General features: G+C 43.7%; 1 protein-coding gene across 2 annotated transcripts in view; it reads right to left on the reverse strand.

Annotated features, from left to right (window-relative positions):
• The window catches only part of PLSCR1 (phospholipid scramblase 1), a 36,767-nt gene extending 25,537 nt beyond the window's left edge, over positions 1 to 11,230 (reverse strand). Inside the window, exon 1 of one of the 2 annotated variants that reach the window (XM_090052976.1) lies at positions 9,644 to 11,230. The gene's annotated coding sequence lies outside the window, so the exon portion shown is untranslated. Of the gene's footprint in view, positions 1 to 9,032; positions 9,566 to 9,643 lie in introns of those variants that run through there. The other variant, XM_090052977.1, reaches the window with a different exon arrangement.
• Positions 11,231 to 22,230: the final 11,000 nt, after the last annotated feature.

Raw genomic sequence — 22,230 nt, forward strand, 5'->3', positions numbered from 1 at the left:
AGACCATATCTCTTGCTGCAAAGGCAAGCAATACCCCCCACAATCCATTTGAATCTATGGGGTAAAATTCTTTCCTGACATCAAATAGGGTGATCAAACTGACCCTGAGCAGAGAAGCAAACCCTCTAACCAGAAACCTCCAGACTTTTCAGTTCCAGCAGAAGCATCAGAACACTCCACTCAAAATCCAGAGTATACGGTAGCCAATATCCAATGTTTCTGAGGAACAGAGAAAAAACCCAACACTTGTAACAACAGGAGGGGAAAAACTTCCTTCTTGGTCCCATGTGACAAGCAGCAAAGTCCAGAAATACTGGAAATCCAAAACCCCTTCACTCTACACTGCAACCTGGAGACCACAGACACAAATCCACACACCAGAGAGCCAGAATGTCCCTTTCCATCATCTTAACCCCTCCATAAACCTATCCCAACTTTTTAATATTCTTTCATAACCAAGCTATTTCAGGAGGTCTGTTTCAATGTCCTGCTGCCGAGTATGGTCCTCTTCAATCTCCACCTGCTCTGGACTGCAGAGCTCTGCTCATCTCTCAACAATGTATACGTGTGGGGCTCCTGGATTTCCAACTGTTGCTCTTTAAAGCACAATCCAGGCACTTATACTCCTAGATCATTCCTGCCCAATGCTTGTCCAACTTCTTATTGAAAAACTCCAATAAAGGAGATATCACAACTTCTCTAGGGAGTTGATCCCACTGCCTCACTTTTATAATGGTGAAGACATTTTTCCTGATAGCCAGTCTATACCCACTTTGCTGCAACTTAAAGCCACTGCTATGCATCCTACTCTCTGCAATGAAGTAGAAAAAGAGTTATTCCTTTTCTTGATTGCAGTTCTTCAGATACTTGAATATTGCTATCTTGTCCCCTTTGAAATTGCCTTTCACAAGCTGAACATGGTTATTTCTCACCTCTCCTCACATAGTTTGTCTTCTATTCCCTTTATCCAAGCCTGCCTCTGGACTCTCTCCAACTTCCCCACGATGTTTTTTAATACCACAGAACTGCATACAATACTCTAGATGAAGCCTAATCAGTGCCAAGGCTTATGTTTTAATGTCCCTGTTGAGACAGTCCAAAACTTCAGACTCATGTTGAGTCCTACACAGTACACCAGTACCCTAATCCTTCCTTGTGAACACCTTCTTGTAGCCCAAGCCAGGGGTCACCAACATTTTGGGGAAAAGTGCCAAAAACACCCACAACTTCAACTTGTAAGATGTTAGTGTGCCAGGGGTAGAAGATGGGGGAGTCACGAGGGGCCCAATCCTTACTGTTGCCATGTAGCTCCAGCCCCTTCCCCGCCATTCACCCAGAGGCACACGTGCCAAGCAAAATGCCTTTGACTGCCACACTCTGGCACCGGTGCCAGGGGTTGCCTACCCCTGGCCTAGGCTAAGAGTAGTCACAGTGCAAAATGCTATTCAAACTGTATAGAGTGATGGATTTAGCCAGGCATGCAAGAACTTGTTGTAACTGAAAGAGGCAAGTATAGTTAGTTTAAGCATAATCAAGAGTTGAAAAATCCTTCTGGGATGCAGAGTAAACATTTACTGGGCTCTGTGCTGCCAGAGCTGAACTGGAATAGCACTTGGCCTAACTCATTTGTACAGGGATGAGACCAGGGTGGATTTGATTTAAATCACTGGTCAGGAAGCCTTGATTTAGTAACTGTTTTCTACAAAAAGTACATTCTTGTTGTTCGATATAACTTTAATATATATTATTCACAACTCAAGATATAGGTTTCATTTTTAGAAGGCACATGCTATACATTTTAAAGCAACTATTTATTTTGATATTTTTTCAGATGCATTTTGCAACTACATCAGAAAACTGAGTAACAATTTGGTTATTTCATTTACCAAAGCTAACTGAAGCAGATACTTGTGAAGTCATTGGGAGGTGAACTATCTCCTATTCACTAGCTCAATCATGGATATTTGGGGGATATTTTTACCACGCTGTACGAGGATGACATCAAATGAGCACCACCACCACATGTTATTAGCCAAGGGCTTTCCTCACCTTCTTCTAGATTTCTTCACATCTTTGGTTTCAACTTCTCTCTTTTATGGCTTAGCAAGCCTGCTGCAATGATAGGTCTTCCCTTCTACCATACCATTCATTCCCTCACTAGATCCGAATCAATGGAGAGACTATACTCGAAACCTATTTCTCAAGACTTCTGGAATATTCTGCTCAAAATGGTTCTCTTTTTCTTCTACTGCCCCCCGTCCTTGCATTTATCTCCAGGATCCTCCCCCTTGCCCAGATCTACGCCACCCCCAACAATCCACTCCATTTAACTTCTTGAAACAGCACTTTAAGTAATCAAGTCTGTTCTCTCTCATTTCCATATACTGCTGTTAACAAGGATGTTATCTCTGGAGAGACAAATCCTCAGTTTGAGAATTGAAGCCAAGCATCACAAAGATGCTTAATGGGATCTTCTAGACTGAACACCGAGTCTCACTGAGTAGAGTGGTTTTCTTTAATCTTTACTAATCCATAGAGAAGCCTCTGGGAACCCCATAAGATCGGGCCCCTAATATAGTCCATGGCCTGTTGTGACACATTTATAAAACTTTTCTAAAAAGGTGACATGAATATATCGTCTCAAATAGTATATAATTAGAAGTTATAATCCCCATTCCATGATATCTTTGACCTTTAACATATCTTAAATTAAAACTATCTTTATATAAGTTTAATTTTAAAGCATTTTAACCATAAAAAAATACAATGAAATTTAAAAAAAAAATCTGAATTTTTTTGAAACAACCTTTTTTATTTTTATCCACCCTAGATGGGACTCAAGTGATGACTTTTAAGTTGACATATCAAGTTAAAACTGCAAAGACAAGCTCTGAGAAGAGCTTTCAGTCACATTAGCATGTGCTCAAAAGCCATGTTTTCTCTGTCCAAAGTCAGAACATGCATTTCTTGCTTTTCCATATAAACAAAACAATGTTTTAGTTCTTCTTATGGCCTTTTATTACTTGGATTAAAAGGGAGGCAGAAAGGAAGCTGCATGTAAGACTGCAGCAGTCAAATAATTTTAGAGGCAATTTTAACACCGCTCCTTCTGCTATTTACTTTTTTTTTTCCAGTTCTCAGCTTGGGAGTTAATATGCAATTGTATTTATTTACTTTTCTCCTTCATATGAGGGAGTTTTTGAGCTGTATTGTATACATGGGAGCATGTGTGGTTTTTTTAAGTTTGTTTCCATAAGAAACAGAGGCAGTCTATTGTTCACTTTCTTTCCATTGCTCAGTTACTAGATAGGAGAGAACAGACAGGGAAAAGAAAAAGTTACAAGACTGAATGCATTCAGGAAACCCCGGTACATTTATAGACAATGTAATTTGCCACTGAAAAATCCAGTTCAATTATTTGGAGCCACTAACAATTTCTAATAGCAATGTGTATCATCACTGAGTACAGCTTTTCACTTTTTAGCATTCAGTCAGACAGGAGTTCTCCGTCATAATTCACACAGATGAAAAAGTAGACTGGAGTTTCCAGATCTGAATGAAGATAAGACCAGTGGACAAATTTAGCAGCCACTAATGCCTGCATATGGTTTTGGACAAGTCTTTGCAAAGTATTTGAAGGGGGGAAGGAGGAGGAGGATGGGGGGGGTAGGGGGTATACAATGGAACTACAGCATCTCAGAATTACTGTAAATTCACTTAAGGATGAGGGGTTATAAAAGAGCTTAGCACATGAACAATGCGTACCCCCAGCAGCTGGGAGGGCACGGCGATGCTGGCAGCGGCAGAAGCACAGTGGTGGTGAACGCATGGCAGAGGCAGGCAGCTCCTGCAGACGCCTCTGCCGCTGTCAGCAGCAGGGTAAGCGGGGAAGAGGGTGGCGAGTGATGACCAGAGTCAGAGACCAGCTGCAGACACCGCCAGTGGCAATCACTGACTGCCTGCAGATGCTGCCAATGGTGTTGGCAGTGAGGCGGAGCTAACGAGCCTTTTTACAGGGGGTGCACTGCCATGCTTAGGCGGTGCATGCACACCTGCATGCCCCTATGCATCCCTAGTAGCTTAGCAGACACCCAGAAGTTACAGAGATAATTCAAAAGAGCGTACAGGCAGTCCTCAACTTATGTTTTGAATTACAAGGTTTCACACTTACAACATTTATAAATTGACCACCTGTTTCAGCTTTATGACATCAGTTTCTAGTTTACAATGCCTGACCCGACACGGCGCCATGCCAGAGAACAAGTTCGCTGCGTCGCCCATCTCCCTGGAGAACATCTGTCCAAACTTCCTTGGACACTTTCTTTAAGAAAGCAGACAAGACTCCAGAGAAACCTGCAGCCAAGACTCCGGCGAAGACTCCAGCCAAGCTCCTTCAAGAAGTCCAGCAAAGTCACCTCAAAGTAGTCCTTCCAAATCAATATGATTGCTATTTACAATATATATATATTAATGAAGCTTTATTACTCATCTAGAATTGATCGAGTACAAAATTCTCAGGTATTTTTGGTGAAAACAGGGTTCAGGAACCAACCCCCCGTTTATAACAGTGTTCCTTATGAGAAAATTGGTTCCGAGTTACGAGATTTTGACTTAAGACATGGTTTTCAGAAACCAATTGTGTCGTAAGTCCAAGGACTGCCTGTACAGCCAACAAATTAGCCAATACAACAGCTTCACCCAGCTGGGTGAACACAAACAAGACAGACAGAAATGGGCCTTAAAACTAGATATCTATGCAGCTTGTGTGTTAAAGAAAACCAGCTACAAAACTGATAAAGTCCCTGACTAGCCCCTTCTTATGCCCTAGACCAGATTTTAAAATAGGTGTAAAGAAAATACATTTTATTCATTCAGTTACTTCAACTAGCTGAATTCAATGACTTGTTCATTCAAAGATGGAAAAAACCTGAGGGGAAAAAGGGCACAAATTTGCTTTCTTTTTCAGAAAAAGGAAAGACACACACAGCATGAGGATAGATTTAATGATTCTAAATTCTTGGAAAACATGGTAACTGGTACATGTACAGTCTAACTCCAACATTACAGATGAGCGAATTGTATAAATGTGTGTACATCTAAAAACATCTTATGTAACCAATACATTTTACTAAACAAACCAATTTTGAAGTGCTAGGTTTGGGCATTTTAATGGATTCTAATTTCTATCTAAATGCAGTTTATGCAAATCATAAGGGGAGAAAAAAAAGTCTAGTGAAAAAAACTTCACTATTTTCTAACATTAATTTGAGTTAGTAATATCACATGTCATATTTAATGAAAAGGTTCAGATTCATTGTTACATTTTAAATTGTTACAAGTCAAATCTGAAAGAAAAATAAATAAAAACAACAAGCAGAAAGGCAAAATGTAAAAATCAAGTTTTCTTGCTCACTAAAAGTATTTACACCTTGTCAAGTTAGCTTAGTTCAGTCCAATCCAGGTCTCACATCATAAACTTCCACCAACATAAATCCAGCAGTGCCAGAAGAATTAGAGAAAGGACTTAGAATAGGGGCCTGCAACGTTTTTGGGCAGTGCCAAAAACACTCACAGCCTCACCCTGTAAGATGTTGGCATGCCAGGGGTGCACTGCAGGGAAGCCAAGAGGGGCCCAATCCTCGTTGGGGCAGGGCAGCCCCAGCCCGTTCCAAGACACACGTACCAAACAAAATGCCTTTGCGTGCCACGCTATGGCATGTGTGCTGATGGTTGCCTATCCCTGACTTAGAAGGTGGAGGCAGACATTTAGTTATCCATCGTGGTTTCAACTCTTTAGACATGCACAGAAATTACACATTTACCCCCTCTCCATAAGCCTCTACTTTGCGGAATATGACCAAGAGAAAAGAACAGTACAGAAAAGTTGCAAAAAATCAACTGGAATGAACCAGTTTTACATAAGGAAAAAGCAAATGTCGAGTTTCATCTGCTATTCCCATAACTGAATTCCAATGAGATTAGAATAACAAGGAAAGATTGTGAAATAAGTGAAAATTTTGAATGATGAAAGCAATGAAGGGGGGGAAGGGGCAGGGAGGAAAAGGTAATTGTTTTCAGCGGATGTTATTCAAAAGTATTATCTGGCTGAATTTAAACTCTACAAAAAGGGTGGGAACAAAAGGAACATTAACAGTGCTTTAAAATATTTGTTTGCTCCACCCAAACATTATGTTATTTGTATGAAGATGAATTACTTTCAGCTGTTAACTCTTTACTTAGAGTGGATAAAGGTAGTAAAATGCACAGGTGCCTCCGTGGTAGTAGATATTATATCAGTCTATTTTATATGTAAACTTACTCAAAACAGGTTATAGATAAATGAAACTTTAGCAACATATACTGTTTCTTAAAAGCAACACAAATGCTAGTCTCTATAGCAGAGAGAATCCTTCCACAAAGAAATTTCAGGAAATAAGATTCCACTGCCAAATAGATTATATGTACCCTTTCTCCTCTACAAAACTATAAAAGACAGATAACCTAATTACTTGGTCCATAAAACCACCCCTCCCAGCTTGGAGTGGCTGTGGTACAAATGAGAAATGTTTATTCCAGTGTGTGTCCCTTTATCAACAAAATGTCTAAGGCACTGGACACGCACACATCTGTAAAGATAAGCTGCCTTTACACTGATCTACAGGAGAAGCAGACACTCTGGAACCTTTTCAAAAACAGAATGTTTCTAAAGGGCTGAAGCTGGTGCATTCAAATTATTGTGTGAAAACCAGCCAAAAACAATCCAAATGTAGTAAATCACTTCAACTTTAAACCTGGAAGGAACAGTGTTAAACCATGCCCATATAACACTTGTCCAGTGGAGTTTAGAAGAAGCCAGCATGGAGGTTCCAGGTGGAGGAGGAAGGGGAAAAACTGAAGTAAAACTCTACCAACTGAAGTACCATGTCCATTTCTATCTGGGGGAAGATGCATTCAATGCAAAACTACAAACAGCTCCCTTTACACCTCAGGGCAATGCAATAATGCCTACAGCAGCAGCTACTCCAAAAAAGCTTGTCATCTGTCTACTCTGGACACTGATGTAAACTTGCCCTATTTTTTTGTACACAGGTGTATGTCCAGGTGCCAGGTTCCTAATGAAAACAGCATCAGATAATCCTGCTATGTTGGGAGAACATTGCCACTTAACTCCCCATTTAAGTGGAGCAGGGTAGGAGTGAAGTTAAAGAGAAAAGGTGTGCACCAAGCACTGAGTCACTAAATCTATTTATTCATAGGACACTACCAAGAAAGGAAGAGGGTTGTAGCCTCTTTTCTCCCCTCCCCTTTCCCCCCTTATTGTGCTCTCTCTTGCTCAAAATGCAGTTCCCAGACAGACATAGCAAGGAGTGGTACTGGAGTCCAGATACAGAGCTTGAACTGTCACTGCCACTAGGAACCACTGAGCTGTATGCAGCCCATTACCCAAGTATAAACTCAGCATAGACGTGCTACCACTCAGCTTTCTTTTTAAATATGCTTACTTTGCACAGATGCAACTATGCAACGTGCAAGACAGATTCAGGCTCAGCTGAGAGCTGTGCCATGAGATTCCCACTAGACTTGATGACAGCAAGCACCTAATGAATAATAATGAGATGAAAGAAAAATAGCAAATATTGCAATTTCATCTAATCCCAGAAGAATTTGCAGTTAACCACACTCTCACTCCCTTCAATAATACAGTAATACTTTTGTCACTCTAGTTTCACAATAGAGAAGTATGAGCATTTCACCTTGAAAGGTAAATGTTATCTAAGAAAATGTTAGGGTCTTTTTTAGCAGATTGTCATCCAAAAATGATGTCCAAAACCAAAAATCATACAAACTAGGATGAAACTGAATCCAGGCAAGATGAGGAAGTGATACTGCTAAGGAAGTAATCTGAGGAATTTGGGTACTACTTGATGAATGATCCCTGCCTGCAGAACATACTGTTGGTACACACCATCGAAGTCCTTTTGAACATCTTGTTTCCTTTGCATATGCAAAAAAATAAATCAGGCAAAATGCCAACTTCCAAATAAGGCTGGCTGGAGGGCTGACCCATTTTTTCAGAGATCTGACCATAGTTTTTAATGTGTTTGTGACCTTCAGGCTCACTTCCTGCAAATGAAAATGGGAGCAAAGCTCCCTTACCTTAAAAATAACAATGATACAAGAGCATAGTCCCAATTAAGGTTTCTAGCATAATATTCAAATCCCACCAAAAAGTCCAGCCTATGGTACTTACAGAGATCACCTCTCTTTTATATCCACAGCCAGTGACAAGAGCTATGTGCTTATGGGGCTTTATCCAGTCTATATATCAAGGAATCCTGCTCTTGTCTATGAGACACGCACAAAATCATAGACAGTTAGGGCTGGAAGGGATGTCAGGAAATCACCTAGTCCAACCCCTTGCTCAAAGCAGGACCACCCCCAACTAGATCATCTAGGCCAAAGCTTACTCTACCCAAGTCTTAAAAACCTCCAAGGACAGAGATTCAACCACTTCTCTAGACAACTGGTTCCAGTGCTTCACCACCCTCTAGTTGTGTTTCATCCTACCACTTTAACCAGGGGCATATGAACCTAATAAGCAACAGGTGGATTTATTACAGATAGCTACCCAGCTTCTCTGTAGTCAGTCCCACGGCAAGGAAGTTTGGCACCCGGGGCAAAGCCTGCAGCAGCAGCCTGCCCACACCCTATGCACAGATCTGGGGGGCACATGCCCCCCATGCTTGCCCAGGAGCACCTGCAGCAGTGGGAGCTGCCCTCCCCTGTGCCCTGCCAAACTAGCCACTTGTGGCTTCATCCTGTGCCTCTGCAGGGTAGTGCCTGTTGGCACCCCTTTTACTCCAGCGCCCGGGGCAGTCACCCTGCTTGCCCCGCTCTTGCTACAGCACTGCCTATAGTCAAGTTAACTTACAGCAGTTATAGCTACTGTCTGCATTTCAGCAATAGGCCTGGAAAAAAAAAGCAGGTTAAATATTTTAACATGGATGCCAGAGGGATGAGACACCAGTAACCTTAAGATGCGACCTCTCTTCCTTCCAGTAACACAGATCAAAGGGTCCTGGTCAGCCAGAAGGGAGAAGAGTTTAGCACTGAAAAGAAGAGGATGAGGTGTCTTATACGCTGGTGTTTGAGTCACGCTGTCCGGTAAAGACAACCATTTGCATCCAGTTTTCTGCCACTGGCCAAGTCGGGCCACGAAGCTTGTCGATGTGCTAACAGGCGAGCGAGAACGGACAGCCGCCTCAGGCGCTGGCTCCGAGTCCTTATGAAATAGCCCGACAACAATCGCAGCGGGCCTCACGCAGCCCGGCAGCAACAACGCCCGGATGCACCTACGCGGCGGGCCGCGCCGAGCCCCTCAGGCAGAGCGGCCGGGGCCCGGCGGGGCTGCCCGCACTTTCGTTTCCTGCACTTCAGCAACGAGGAAGTAACGGCGCCACCCCCCGCGGGGAAGGGCTCGGAGAGCCAGTCTGGAAAGGCTGCAACTGCGGCTTTCGCCTCGCCTCGAGGGGCCGCGAGCAGGGGCTGGTAACTGGGCTGTGCGGACGCCCCACCCGCGCCCCGGACCCGCGCCGCCCCGTCAGCCGCGGGGCCCCGCTCCCCCCCTCGCGCCCCGTCTTGCCTTCGCCGCGCCGAGCCGCTCCCTCGCGCCGCCTGGGATGGGGCAGGAGCCGCGGCCGCCTCGGGGAGGGAAGCAGCCCGGAGTGGAGGGGAGAGGGCACGGGAGGAGGCTGGGCGGGGCGCGGAGAGGCTCTGGCCCGGGCCCCGCGGGAGCAGGGCAGCGCTCCGCCTGCAGGGCGGCGCGGGCGCCCCGTCGGGGCCGCCTTGCTCCCTGCCCCGCCGCGGTTCAGCAGAGCCGGGGCCCCTCGTCCTGGGCGGGCGACGGGCAGCGTCCAGCAGCCTCGGCCTTTCCCCGGCTTGTTAGGCAGCGCCTTCGACACAGTCCGGATGCAGGGATCGCTGCCGCCTTCTTTTCAATCCCCGGAAAACTCAGTAGAGCTGCCCCTGCGTGTGTGATGGAGGCAGTCCAAGTCAGTGCTGCATGGAACCGGTATCGAGCATCTTCACTACGTTTTTCTGCAGCATCTACTAGAGCTGGAATTTAAAAAAAAGAAAAAGAAAAAGTGAGGTGCCATGAAAAAATGGCAAGGAACTTATATTGCAGGGATTTCTCTCTGTTTGCCTTGAATTCGGGTTGATGTCACTTGGTTCTGCAAAACATGTCTAACCCTCTATGAATTTAAAGACCCCTGACCTCCACAGAGAAAGTCAAAAGGCTGAATTGATGCAGTCTTCACAGCTTAGTCCAATAGGCAAGTGAACAGACACTGGGTTTTGGTTCCTGAAGTGGAGCCACAGCCCTGCAGTAGTTCAGACCAGAAGCAGCAGGTAGAAAGGGGCAGAGCATACCTTACTGCTCTGCTGGAGCACACCGCTTGGGCCAAGACTAACAGGTTTGCAGGGAAGGTCCAAAGCATCCTGGAGGACTGTGAATTAATAGGAATTACCACCTGATCAGTTGCAGTAAACCTAGCATCTTAAAGCAAAACTACTATCTAGTTAAATTGGTTTAAAAGCATAATCTGCAAGTTTTAAATGAATCAGTAGAAACTGAATCGGTGATCTTTCACTACTATTTAATACAGAAAACATTCTGCCCCACCTTTCCCCCAAAGAAGGCAGGTACCATTTCAACAGATTTCTGTGCATATTTACACTTTATTGTATTTAAAGCATATGGATTGTAACTCATTCATGCCTTTACAATTATGGTATAAAAGCAACCTATTATTTATTTTACATTTTCAGTGACTCACAACTTTTCATTTTCAGTTTTGACTTTACTTTGGAATTCCAAGGTATTGATTTGTCTGTTTAACATGGTAAGCCTCTAAGACATCTTAGGTTTTCAAAATCAGAGCATTTTCCATCAATTTTCCATTCTTTGCATTACAGTAATAACATTAGCTAACCATGTCAGTTTGCAATCCAGTAAATGCAGTGGGTGTGCAGTATTTGCAAAGTTTAACCTGTACTGATACGTTATGTTCTAAACAGGAAATGTGCTTTGATTCAGGTGTTTGTGTTTTTTCCTCAGGGAACAATTTATAATTTTCTATTAATGAACACTGCTCTGTAGTCCTGTATTCTATTAAAAGGCCATATTTGTTATTGGTTCATGTTCTCAGCTACTTCCACCACATAGGAATAGAACTTTTAGGAAGATTTGTCTTTCTACTTTCATTGCTATTTCTATTTTCTCAAGTCTTTTCCTTGTAAAATGATGCCACTGAGCACCCAATTTGTATTTCGCTGAGTCTACCAGCATGTACAGATCTAATTAAGATTAAATCATGTACCCTGTATCAGTCAGTCTCTCACCTGTTCATTGTATTACATGCACTATAGGGGCTTTTCATGAAAAAGTCACAGCAATCCAAATTCATGTGTTTGAGAATTAAGTCAGTCTACAACGCATCAACCAGTTCATATTATTCTTATTGTAAGATTCAAAGGAAATATTTTTCCAAGGATATTGTACATTTTAAGTTTTTCCATAGTCTTTACAAAATCACCTTGATTTTCTTCCTTTTTTCACCTGCTGGCAGAGCCCCCCTTCAGCATCGTGCAGCCCTGTCTGCCTGAGACCCAGCACCACCTGTGCCACATAGCACAGGCCTCCAACAGCCTGACCCAGGGGCATGCGCCTTCGGGCAGGACTGGACAGCTCTTGCTGTCACCAGGGTCCCGACTCTGCACACAGCGTACTGACACTGCACACCAGGCTCCCTGCCTGGAGCCGGCCTGGCCTGATATGAGGAACGATTTGCGGGGTATGATGGGCTAGGAGGAGGGGTGGAGGTAACAGGGATGAGAGGGAGAGGATTGGGGGTAAGAGAGCACTTCAGGTCAGAGAGGTGGCTAGAGCTGGGCTATACCAGGGGAGGCTAGCCTGGAAGGAAAGGAACTTGCTCAGCCCAGTCCCTGAGCCCCAGTCAAGGGCTTCCCAGGAAGGGTATGGGGAAGTGCTGGGGCACGGGCACGGGGAGCAGAGCAGCAAGGGCTGGCACTGCTGGGAGCCACAAAGCACTGGTTGGAACAACTACAGCTAGACTCATGTCCTGGTGCTGGGATGGACCTAGTGGGGGCAGGCAGGGCACTGGGATATCAGTGCTTCTCAGCGCCCCACATCCTGGTGACCAAAGTAGAAAGGAGCGGCTCTGATTTTTCTAATGATTGAAAAAAGGAAATGCCAAAGTGTGTATAGATATTTAGAATTTGTTTATTATAATGCTAGAGGCACTGCTAGGCTTCCAAATTGCTTTAAAATTGTAAATATATCAATAAAGCATTGCCCAAATCTACATATAGCATTGCCCAAATCTACATATAGCACTGTTTCATTTTAAATCACAAAATAACACAGATTTGGGGTATTTTACTGAGAGAATTTGGGTTCATCAGAGAATTTGGAATTTTTAAATGGGGAAAACACCAGGATCTTTACTGATGAGACAAGTGGCAAGACCTAGACAGAGGAGCCTGGGAAGGGGAGCTGGGAAGGGAACAGGTTTCCCAGCCCCACTAGCGGGGAGCTCCCAGTGCCAGCTCTGTGACTGTAGGGCCCATCCTGGGAGATCTCTCCCAGGCTGAGCTCCTAGGGCTTGGACCATGGAGCCACCGCTGGGAGATAAGGGTCTCCTAGTCCAAGGCCCTCCACCACAGAGCTCAGGTTGGGAGATAAGGATCTCCCAGCCCTCAGTCCCCCATCAGGATATCGGAATGGGGGTTGGAGTTCCTTGCTGCCAGAGCAGAGGGACGTAGTCCCCACCTAGGGTCCTGTGGCAGAATCCACCCCTGCAGCAGGCAGCTCCTGGGGGCAGGGAACTGTCTTCCACCCCCTGGTGGATGGCTGACCGGGAGCAGGTTTTGTTCCCAGTCAGGCATCTACATAAGCACTGTGGCACCATTACTAATCCTGAGTAAATTTGCTACTTGCGTTTGCAGGTAGCAAATTTTCTTGGGATTAGGGAGGTTTACTGTGAAATAAGCATGTGCATGCTTACAAAAACTGCTACAAATCATATTGTACAGGATATACTTAATGTAAACAGTTTAGAGGACTATAACTTCATTGTTATGTAGAGAACAGGAAGGACAAACATAATTAGAAAATGTAGCTGCTAAATACACAGCCAAGATGTTAACCTCATAGTCAAATTAAAAATTATATGATGCAGATGAAGCAAAAGTATTAGGAGAAAAAAAGATACCCTGTTGTAATTGTGTTTCTTTTGTTTAAAAAACAACAAGAATGGCAATAACACCACAACAAATGCTTTAAAAATATTAAAATTTAACTGAATTCAATCCCCTGATGGGACAAGAAAACAAACTTCACTGTCAACAATGTAAAGAATTTTCAGGCAAGTGAAGCATGACTTCTAGGAATGTTCTTTGGATGTCTATAACCTATATTTTGCTTATATTTCATTATCTGCCTGATTAGACAAAAAAAATATCCCTCCTTCACCTACTGGGCCCATTCCTAGCAAAACAGACAAGCAACACTGTTATTATGTAGTACTTATTTCAAGCAAACAAACAAATCTGAATATTAAAAATCCATGATATTTGCAGTGAAGTTTTCAAACTCAGCCTTAATTCTGTTCTTTCCTGTTCTCTTATCTTGAAGCTGAAAAGTCTTGTTAGCCTTGTCAAAAATATTTTACTGTTCCTGGGTTTGTCATAGACTTTCTGTGCAATAAGTAACATGATTTCTAACAACTTGACAAAAGTTCTTAGAATTGTTAGAAGGCAGTGCATCATTCTGAAATGCAGATGTGATATTTATTCATTTACAAGCTTATGTGCCATGGTCCCCAAAAATGCTCAGGGAAGCTTACAATAAAAAACAGAGACATTATAGAAGCAGATAAAATATTAAAATAGAGCAATAATAAACAAACTTCCCAAACAGTGCCCCATAACTTCTGCTAAAAGCCTTTCCAATTGCGATACAGGTGTGGAAGTCAAGTCTGATGGGAAGCAGACAGGGGTGTTGTACCTAGAGATGCAAGTGGGGATTGGGCAGCATGGTTGGGATGGGCTGAGGGTTTGCTCTCCTGGGTAATAGCCAAAGATGCAAAAATGTGTGGGGTAGGATGGAATTTTAATGTTTAAAGTCACTGATTGGGGAGTCTGTTGTGTCTTGTGGGTTGTTTGTTTGTTACTGTAAGTCACTCACGCATTTTTGGATAGGATGGGATAGAAGTCTAAGCAATGCTAACATACATACATAAATAAATAAAAAAGATGTATGGTGCTTCTTGAAGATGCATAGGCTTGGGCTCTAATGGACCTCAAGAGGGAAAAAGTTCTAAAGCTGAGGACAAAACCACCTTTTTATGGAAGGTTCAGCGTATACAGAGAAATGGCAGATGTATTAGTCGAACCTAGGCCAATAGATCTGCCTAGGCAGAGCTAGACATGTTCTGGCTTTCATTTTTTTCTGTGATGTCTGGTGCAGAAATAAAACTAGTGGTCATATGTGAAATAATCTGAGGCCAGTAATTTACAGAGTATGGAATAAGACAGTAAAAGCTTTTGTCTCTGACTAATATGGAGAAGGATGCAAGAGGGAAAAATTTACCAGCTGGTGGTAGAAACATGTTTTTTCTCTTGCTTCAAAACTTTAAATGTTATAGGTAATGTTGTTTGATGGTGCACCTCCTATTGAAATCAATAGAATCTCAGTGGATGCGGTCTATAAAGAGAAATATGTTCCCAATCTTAATTAGTATTTTGGTATTCTACAGAAATATAAACAAAGTATAAACACCTAAAAATATTTTCTGAGTTAAAACCACCAGAATAGACCGTGTAAAAAACTGATATCAGTGATTCTAATGTGCTTTAGAAACTTTGCTGCTAGATTTTATAATTTCTGAATCCAAAAAAAAAGAAAATGTTGCAACTAAGATTGGGCTTCTGCCATTATTCTAGGTAAAGTACATGTGTGTGCAAATTAGAGACTATTTAAATAACCTAAATTTAATAAATCTAGATAGACAATATAAAAAGGATGGAATAAATAAAATATTTTAATTCTAATTCTACACCAAGAAAGAAAAACAAAGTCACAATAGAAATTTGTGGGCTGGGAACTGACCTGATATCTCCCGAATCCCAGTTTTGCACTTCATTTTTCAGTAAAATGATTTTTCTCCCTCTGTGGTAGTTGTTTCATTATATTTAATGGGAAGCTAAATGCATCACTTCTATATGTATCAAATATTTACAGTGTGAATCACAAAGATACTTGTTTTTATTTATTCATTTCATTCTACAATATCGTGTTAGTCAACAAGCTAACAGTCTTAAAATAGCTTTCAACAGATGTAGCTACTGGCAGCAAGCACATTTAAAAATAATATTTAAAAAAAACAAAACCAAGTGAAGTGCAGGGGTTCAGTTTTGTGGATGTTTTATTAACGTTTTTATTTGAATAATAGGCTTGTACAACTTTTGAATCTCAAGCAGCAAAATTTGCAAGGAATCATTTAGGCTGCAAAAGTTGATCTAACAGTGAAAGCCCAGACATTGTTCATCATTCCTCAAGAGCCAGAAGAATTTAATAAAGGGGTAAACAATCAGAAAACCCAAAGTACCTTATTTATTCCTGAAGTTCTTGCATCTAGCTGGTTCCAAGTCACAGCCTGAAATGAGCAGTGGAAAAGTTTTGCTGTAGCCAGGCAAATTCACACAAACATAGTCAGAACTGCTGTAAGCCTGCACAAGCTTCTTACATGTACAAGCCATTATGTTTACAGCATTAGGATTAATAGATCTGTCTCACCCAGACTATAACCGGTAGCTTGTATAAATCTAATATAAATTTTCTGCTAACTGGCTAGTCATGTAACAATATTTATTTAGGGTGACTTGATGTCATGGACTGTTTTGAAGAAAATATTGCTTTTCCCCTTCTGGACTCTCTCCAAATTTGTCCACATACTTTCTGTAGTAGAAGGCCAAAACTGAACACAGTACTCCAGATATACCATTCTTTAGGTTTTAACAGAGAGCCCAATTGTCTGTTCATCTTAGCATAATTTCTTTTCAGGGTGGCTGCAACCTGACGGTAAGTTTCAGAAATGGTTGCTAACAAGTTGCCCATCTAAGTGTCATTTAAAGCATGAGGTTGCAAATAATCTGGAATGGCATCTCCCAACTACCATTGTTCAGGAAGGTGCAGAAGGCATCCTGCCATAGCTTCACGTGGGGAAAATCTGTGGGCTGCTTGAGTCCCATGGATAGTCATTAAGACCAGAGGTAATTTTTCATTCCAGTCTTTGCCTTGTTGCTGAGTAACCTTTTTCAAAGCCAATTTCAAGGTGTGATTAGTTCTTTCAACTTTGTCTAAGGATTGAGAGTGCCCTGCAATGTGAAACCACTGTTTTATACCCAGGGCCTTACAAAGTTCCCACATTACCTTCCCCACAAAGTGTGGACCTTGATCAGAGTCATTTTTGTCAGGGAACCCAAACTGGGAACAACTGATGAACTCAGACTGGTGGGGCAGGTAGAGCACCACATGGGAGTGGGGAGGGGGTGGGGCATGAGGTGGGTGGGGCTTGCAACTGGCCAGGAGCACAGCTCATACTTTAACAACTGCCTCCACACCTCCGATCACCATAGGGACTGATTGGATGGGCCTCTCACCTACCCAGCAGATCTGTATCCTTGGCCTCTGCCTCTTAAGTGCTCTAGTATAAAGGTACAATCCTTTCCTTCCTGAGTGGGGCTGAGAACAAAACATTAGTAGCCATAAACACATCTCCCAACCTTGTTTCAATCCTACCCAATGGGGTAGTGTCAAAAAGGGTACAAGGGAGGAGCTGAAGAACTGGAGGCTGATTACCCTCCTGAACTTCGAGTACAAGCTGCTGGCCAAAGTCTTGGCCAAGTGATTTAAAACCATCCTAGGTGTGATCAACCATGAGAACCAGTCGTGTGGGGTGCCACGACACCAGATCCATGGAGCCATGGTACAACTGAGAGATGCACTCCAGCTGGAGAGGGAGAGAGGGCAGAACGTCGCATGCCAATCTGTGTGGGAGTGCATCGACCACAAAGACCTGCTCAAAGATCACAAGGACCTGAGCTGGCTCACAGCCCACTGAGCCCTGCCAGTGAGGGCCCAAAGGCATAGAGGATCAGCTGGGGAAACCCAACTGCCATGAGGCCACAGAGGCAATCGACCACCTCTAGCTCTGCACCTGTGCCAAAGAGGTATGGAAAAGGGTGAAGTAGCTCTGCAAAGAGGTGACCAGCATCAACCAGCTAACCAGAGAAACACCACTGTACGGGCACCTCGCCAGACACCAGGGGAACCCATCAGCCCATTTAGACCAGTTTGTGTCCTGCATCAGGAGCACCGTATGGAAGGCCAGGAACCTCCTGTTGTATAGGCACACAGACGTAGATGTAGTAGGCTGTGTGAAAATGGCACTGAGCAAACTTGAGACCTACTACCAGAAATTGGTAGTGGAGAATGGAGAGGATGTGGCAAAAGCTACCTGGTACAGACACGTAGACCAGGATCTTCTGACTTCCCCCTAGTGGGAAAGGGGGCGGTGACAGTGAAGAGGAAGAGACAAATGGAACTAAAGACAGCAACAGCAGCCGCAGGTCCTCCAGTGGGAGCTGGAGTGAGAGGGACCTGGATGACAGGTGAACTTAGTAGGTAACCCCGCAAGCAGGGTGGGGATAAAAGGAAGGAGTTGCCTGGTCTGAGAGACCAGAGTTTGGGTGTGTAGTGTGTGAGGCGGATATTGTAACGGATCTGGGTGGCCAGCAGGCCTTTGTACAGGTGCGCAGGCACAGTTTTTGTAACTGGTTAAGGTTTTCTTTGTGGAGTGATAATCAGAGTGTAGATATATATAACCTCATTTTATATATCTATACAATTTTTTTTGGGTAAAAATATAGAGACCTGCTCTTCAGGGCTTTGGTCTCCTTCCCCCAGTGAACCTAGTTTAAAGCCCTCCTCACTAGGTTAGCAAACCTGTCTGTCAAGACACTCTTCCCTCTCCTCTTCAAGTAGTTTCCATCTCTTCCCTACAATCCTTCTTTTTGTAAGAACATCCCATGGTCAAAGAACCCAAAACCCTGCTGGCAACACCACCTGCACAGCCAGGTGTTGATCTCCATGATGTACTTGCTCCTGCCCAGGTCCTTGACTGGAAGGATCACTGAGAACACAACCTGAGCACCAGACACCCTCACCCTTATACCCAGAGCCCTGTAGTCACTTCTGATATGCTCAGAATCTCCCCTGGCAGTATCATTGGTGCCCACATGAATGAGCAGCATGGGGTAGTAGAGGGCTGGATGAACCTTGGTAGTCCCTCTGTGACATCTTGGATCTGGGCTCCAGGCAAGCAGGAGACCTCTGGAGACAACAGGTCAGGTCAGCAGATAGCTTCCTTCATCCCCTGCAGAAGGGAGTCTCCAACCACCACCACCCATTGCTTCTTTGTGGTGGTGGTCGTCTCAGTCCTTCCCACCTTGGTGAGGCCTGGCCTGTCTTCCTCCACCATTGGAACATGCCACTCCCTCTCTGCTGCTAAGGCTGGATATCTGTTCTCCAGACAAACCACTGCAGGTGGAGGTGAAGATCTCCGCTTGCTGCCAGAAGTCACAATCCTCCAGCTTCCATCCTCTTTTGTGTCCGTTTCCTCTCTTCTATAGCTCTGTGTCTGCCAGTTCTTCCTCCACAGTCCTGGAGGTCTCCTCCAGCATCGAATCGATGAAATCCTCTTGGCAGAAGATGTATCAGAGCCTTACCACCTCCTCCTGTAGCTCTCTTGCCTGTTCCTGATATGTATCATCAGGAGGCACTGTTCACAATGCAGGCACTCCTTGACCTAGCTATCACTGGAAGGAACCTACAAATGGCAGTCCCTTTAGCACCAAACCTGGACCTGGGCGGAAGCGTCAATGGTGAGTGGTCCTGCCTGGACAGAAACCTCACAAGTGCAAGCAAAGGCAGTGGAAGTGGCTCTGACATTGCAACATCCTCCAGCCATTTCCCTGGGTCTCTTAATCTGTCTTTCTCTTATTGCTCTTCTTCCAAGCAGACCTTCCCTAGCAAACTCACCTGGAAGCTGGCCTGTTTATTATTCATTGGCCCCAAAGGGTTCCTTCTTTTCCTGCCTCCTTATGCCAAGCTTGCCCCTCAAAAATGGGTGGGAGGGGGCACAAATTGGCCTAGGAACTGGCTTGTGAACTGGCTGCAAACTGTTTACCCTGTTTGCAGTCCTTGTTCACTGGTTCCCTAGGGAGTCTCCTTTTATACCCTGCTGGGCCCAGACATTCTGGACACATAGTCTCAGGAATCATTCCAAGTCCCAGTTTTCTCAGTATCATTCTTCAGGGTTGAAGGATGTAGATGGCAGGCTGCCCAAGTTCCTGTGGAACTAGTGCTACTGTGATTTAATTTAGTTTTATTTATTAGATAACTAATCCTGTTAGCTAAAGTTTGGATAAGTGTCTTCGTTATTTTAAATCTAAAAATAATTGAAAAATAAGTAGTAGATGAAGGAGTAATCACCAACAGGTGTGATTATGCACAAAACATTTTTTTAGTTAATAAGATAGACTTTACATTATAATAGTAATGTGAAAGGCAGTGAAATTATGTCTCTCTCTAAAAAAATTTTTTGTCAGCCTGACAAGTATTAAAAGTAAAAAAGATAAATATACTGATTAAAAGTCCATGTGATAAGATCTGTAAACTATCATAGATAATCACAGTGAATGTGTGAGCCATTACTGGAAATGTTTGGTATGGTACTGAGAAATATGTAGTTGGAAGTGTCCAGATTGGAATCTTCTGTTTGTTTCAACTGGCTTTTAATAGTAGGTGTCAGATGCACTTACAAAGCTATTTCCACTCTCCGGAGTGCAAATGTGAGAGCACAGAATTACATAATTGTCTATTTGCCATAAACTACAGTTTTTTGTTTTTTATCAGAACAAGGGAGCTGTCCCTCATTTTTCCCCTCATCGTATCATATAAAGGCAAACATCAGAGTCCAAATATATTAACTTACCTTTTGATCCTAGAAGGCACTTGCCTCATGTCTGCAATGGTGGACAAGCAAGCTTAGACAACAGAGGTAAGTTTTATGAAGTATTGCATGCATTCTCTGACACTTCACTGCATCCTTAACGCCGGGCAGAATGACTTTCCATACATGCATGACAAAAAACACCTCACTAATCAGTAATATCCTGCTCCAGCAGGTACCTGTTGTGATTGATCAACCATTCAGGGAGTAAACATAATATGTCCAAGATATTTTCATACCATACCAGAGGTTCCAGAGGACTGAAAGAGGGCCAATGTGGTGTCCATCTACAAGAATGAAGGAAGGAGGATCCAGGGAATTACAGGCCAATTTGTTTGACCTCTATTCCTGGAAAAATTCTGGGAAAAAAAAAATCAAAAAAAAATCAAAGAATCCATTAGCAATAGGCTAATAGAAGGCAACATTCTAATAGATAGCCAACATGGCTTTCTGCAAGCAGGTCATCCCTGACCAACTTCATTTCATTCTATGATGAGGCAACACGCTGCCTGGATAAGGGAGATGAAGTTGACATCATATACTTAGATTTCAAAAAAAGTCTTTGACTTGGTCTCCCACGAGGTGCTCATGGTACAAGTGGAGAGCTGCGGCCTTTATAACCCAATGGCCCAGTGGCTAGGAAACTGGCTCTGAGGCAGGACCCAGACAGTAATAGATGGAACTGAGGAAACATGGCACTCATTGACTAATGGAATCCTCAGGGTTCAGTACTTAGATCAGTGCTTTTTAACATATTCATTAATGATTTGAATTCAGGTGTTAAAAGCAGATCAACAAAGTTTGCAAATGACACCAAATTATGGGGAACTGTGGTCACACTGGAGGATAGGCTGGGGATACAGGCTGACCTGGACAGGCTCACAAGGTGGGCAGATCAAAACCTGATGATGTTCAACACCAAGAAGTGTAAGGTGCTTCAGCTGGGGAGAAACAACCTTCAACATGGTTACAGGCTTGGTAGTGCTACATTTACTAGCACCATAACTGAAAGAAATGTGGGGCCATAGAATGAACATGAGCCACCAATGCGATGCCATAACCAGCAAAGCAAACAAAACACTAGCATGCATCTACCGCTGCATCTCAAACAAGGCTAAGGATGTCATCCTCCCACTTTACTCAGCCTTGGTGAGGTCATAGCTAGACTATTGCAGCCAGTTCTGGGCACCACACTTCAAGAAGTATGTGAAGAGGTTTGAAAGGGTCCAAAGGAAGATTACACATGTGGTTAGAAGTATGGAGAGCAGGCCATAGATTTCATATACATTAGGGCTGGAAGGGACCTCGGGAGATCATCGAGTCCAGCCCCCTGCCCAAAGGGCAGGAAGTCAGCTGGGGTCATAGGATCCCAGCAAGAGAAGCATCCAATTTACTCTTGAAGGTGTTCAATGTAGCTGCTTGAACCACCTCTGCTGGCGGACCTTGGGGGCTCGGACAGTAAAGAAATTCTTCCTTATGTCCAGCCTGAAATGGTCTTGCAGGAGTTTGTGACCGTTCGACCTCGTCATCGCTTGGGGCGCTCTGGTGAACAGACGTTCCCCCAGATCCTGGTGGTCACCCCTGAATAAACTTATAGGTGGCCATCAGATCACCCCCGAGCCTGCGCTTTTCCAGGCTAAAGAGTCCCATGGCTCTCAGCCTGTCATCGTAAGATCTGTTTTCCTGACCTCTGATCATGCGCATGGCTGTCCTCTGGACTCTCTCAAGCTTCTCCACATCCTTTTTGAATTGTGGAGCCCAAAACTGGACGCAGTACTCCAGCTGCGGCCTCACCAAGGCCGAGTACAAGGGGAGAATGACGTCCCGGGATTTGCTCGAGAAGCATCTATGGATGCAAGCCAGCATTTTGGTCGCTTTACTAGCCGCAGCATCGCATTGGAGGCTCATGTTCATCTTGTGGTCAATGATGACCCCCAAGTCTTTTTCTTCTGTAGTGCTAACCAACGTAGCACTGCCAAGCCTATAAGGATGCTGCAGGTTTTTCCTCCCAAGGTGGAGAACCTTGCATTTTTCGGTGTTAAACACCACGAGGTTCTCATCTGCCCATTTG

Source organism: Crocodylus siamensis, chromosome 6 (genome assembly GCF_052110815.1).
Source record: "Crocodylus siamensis isolate JL-2025a chromosome 6, ASM5211081v1, whole genome shotgun sequence".
Lineage (NCBI taxonomy): Eukaryota > Metazoa > Chordata > Crocodylia > Crocodylidae > Crocodylus > Crocodylus siamensis.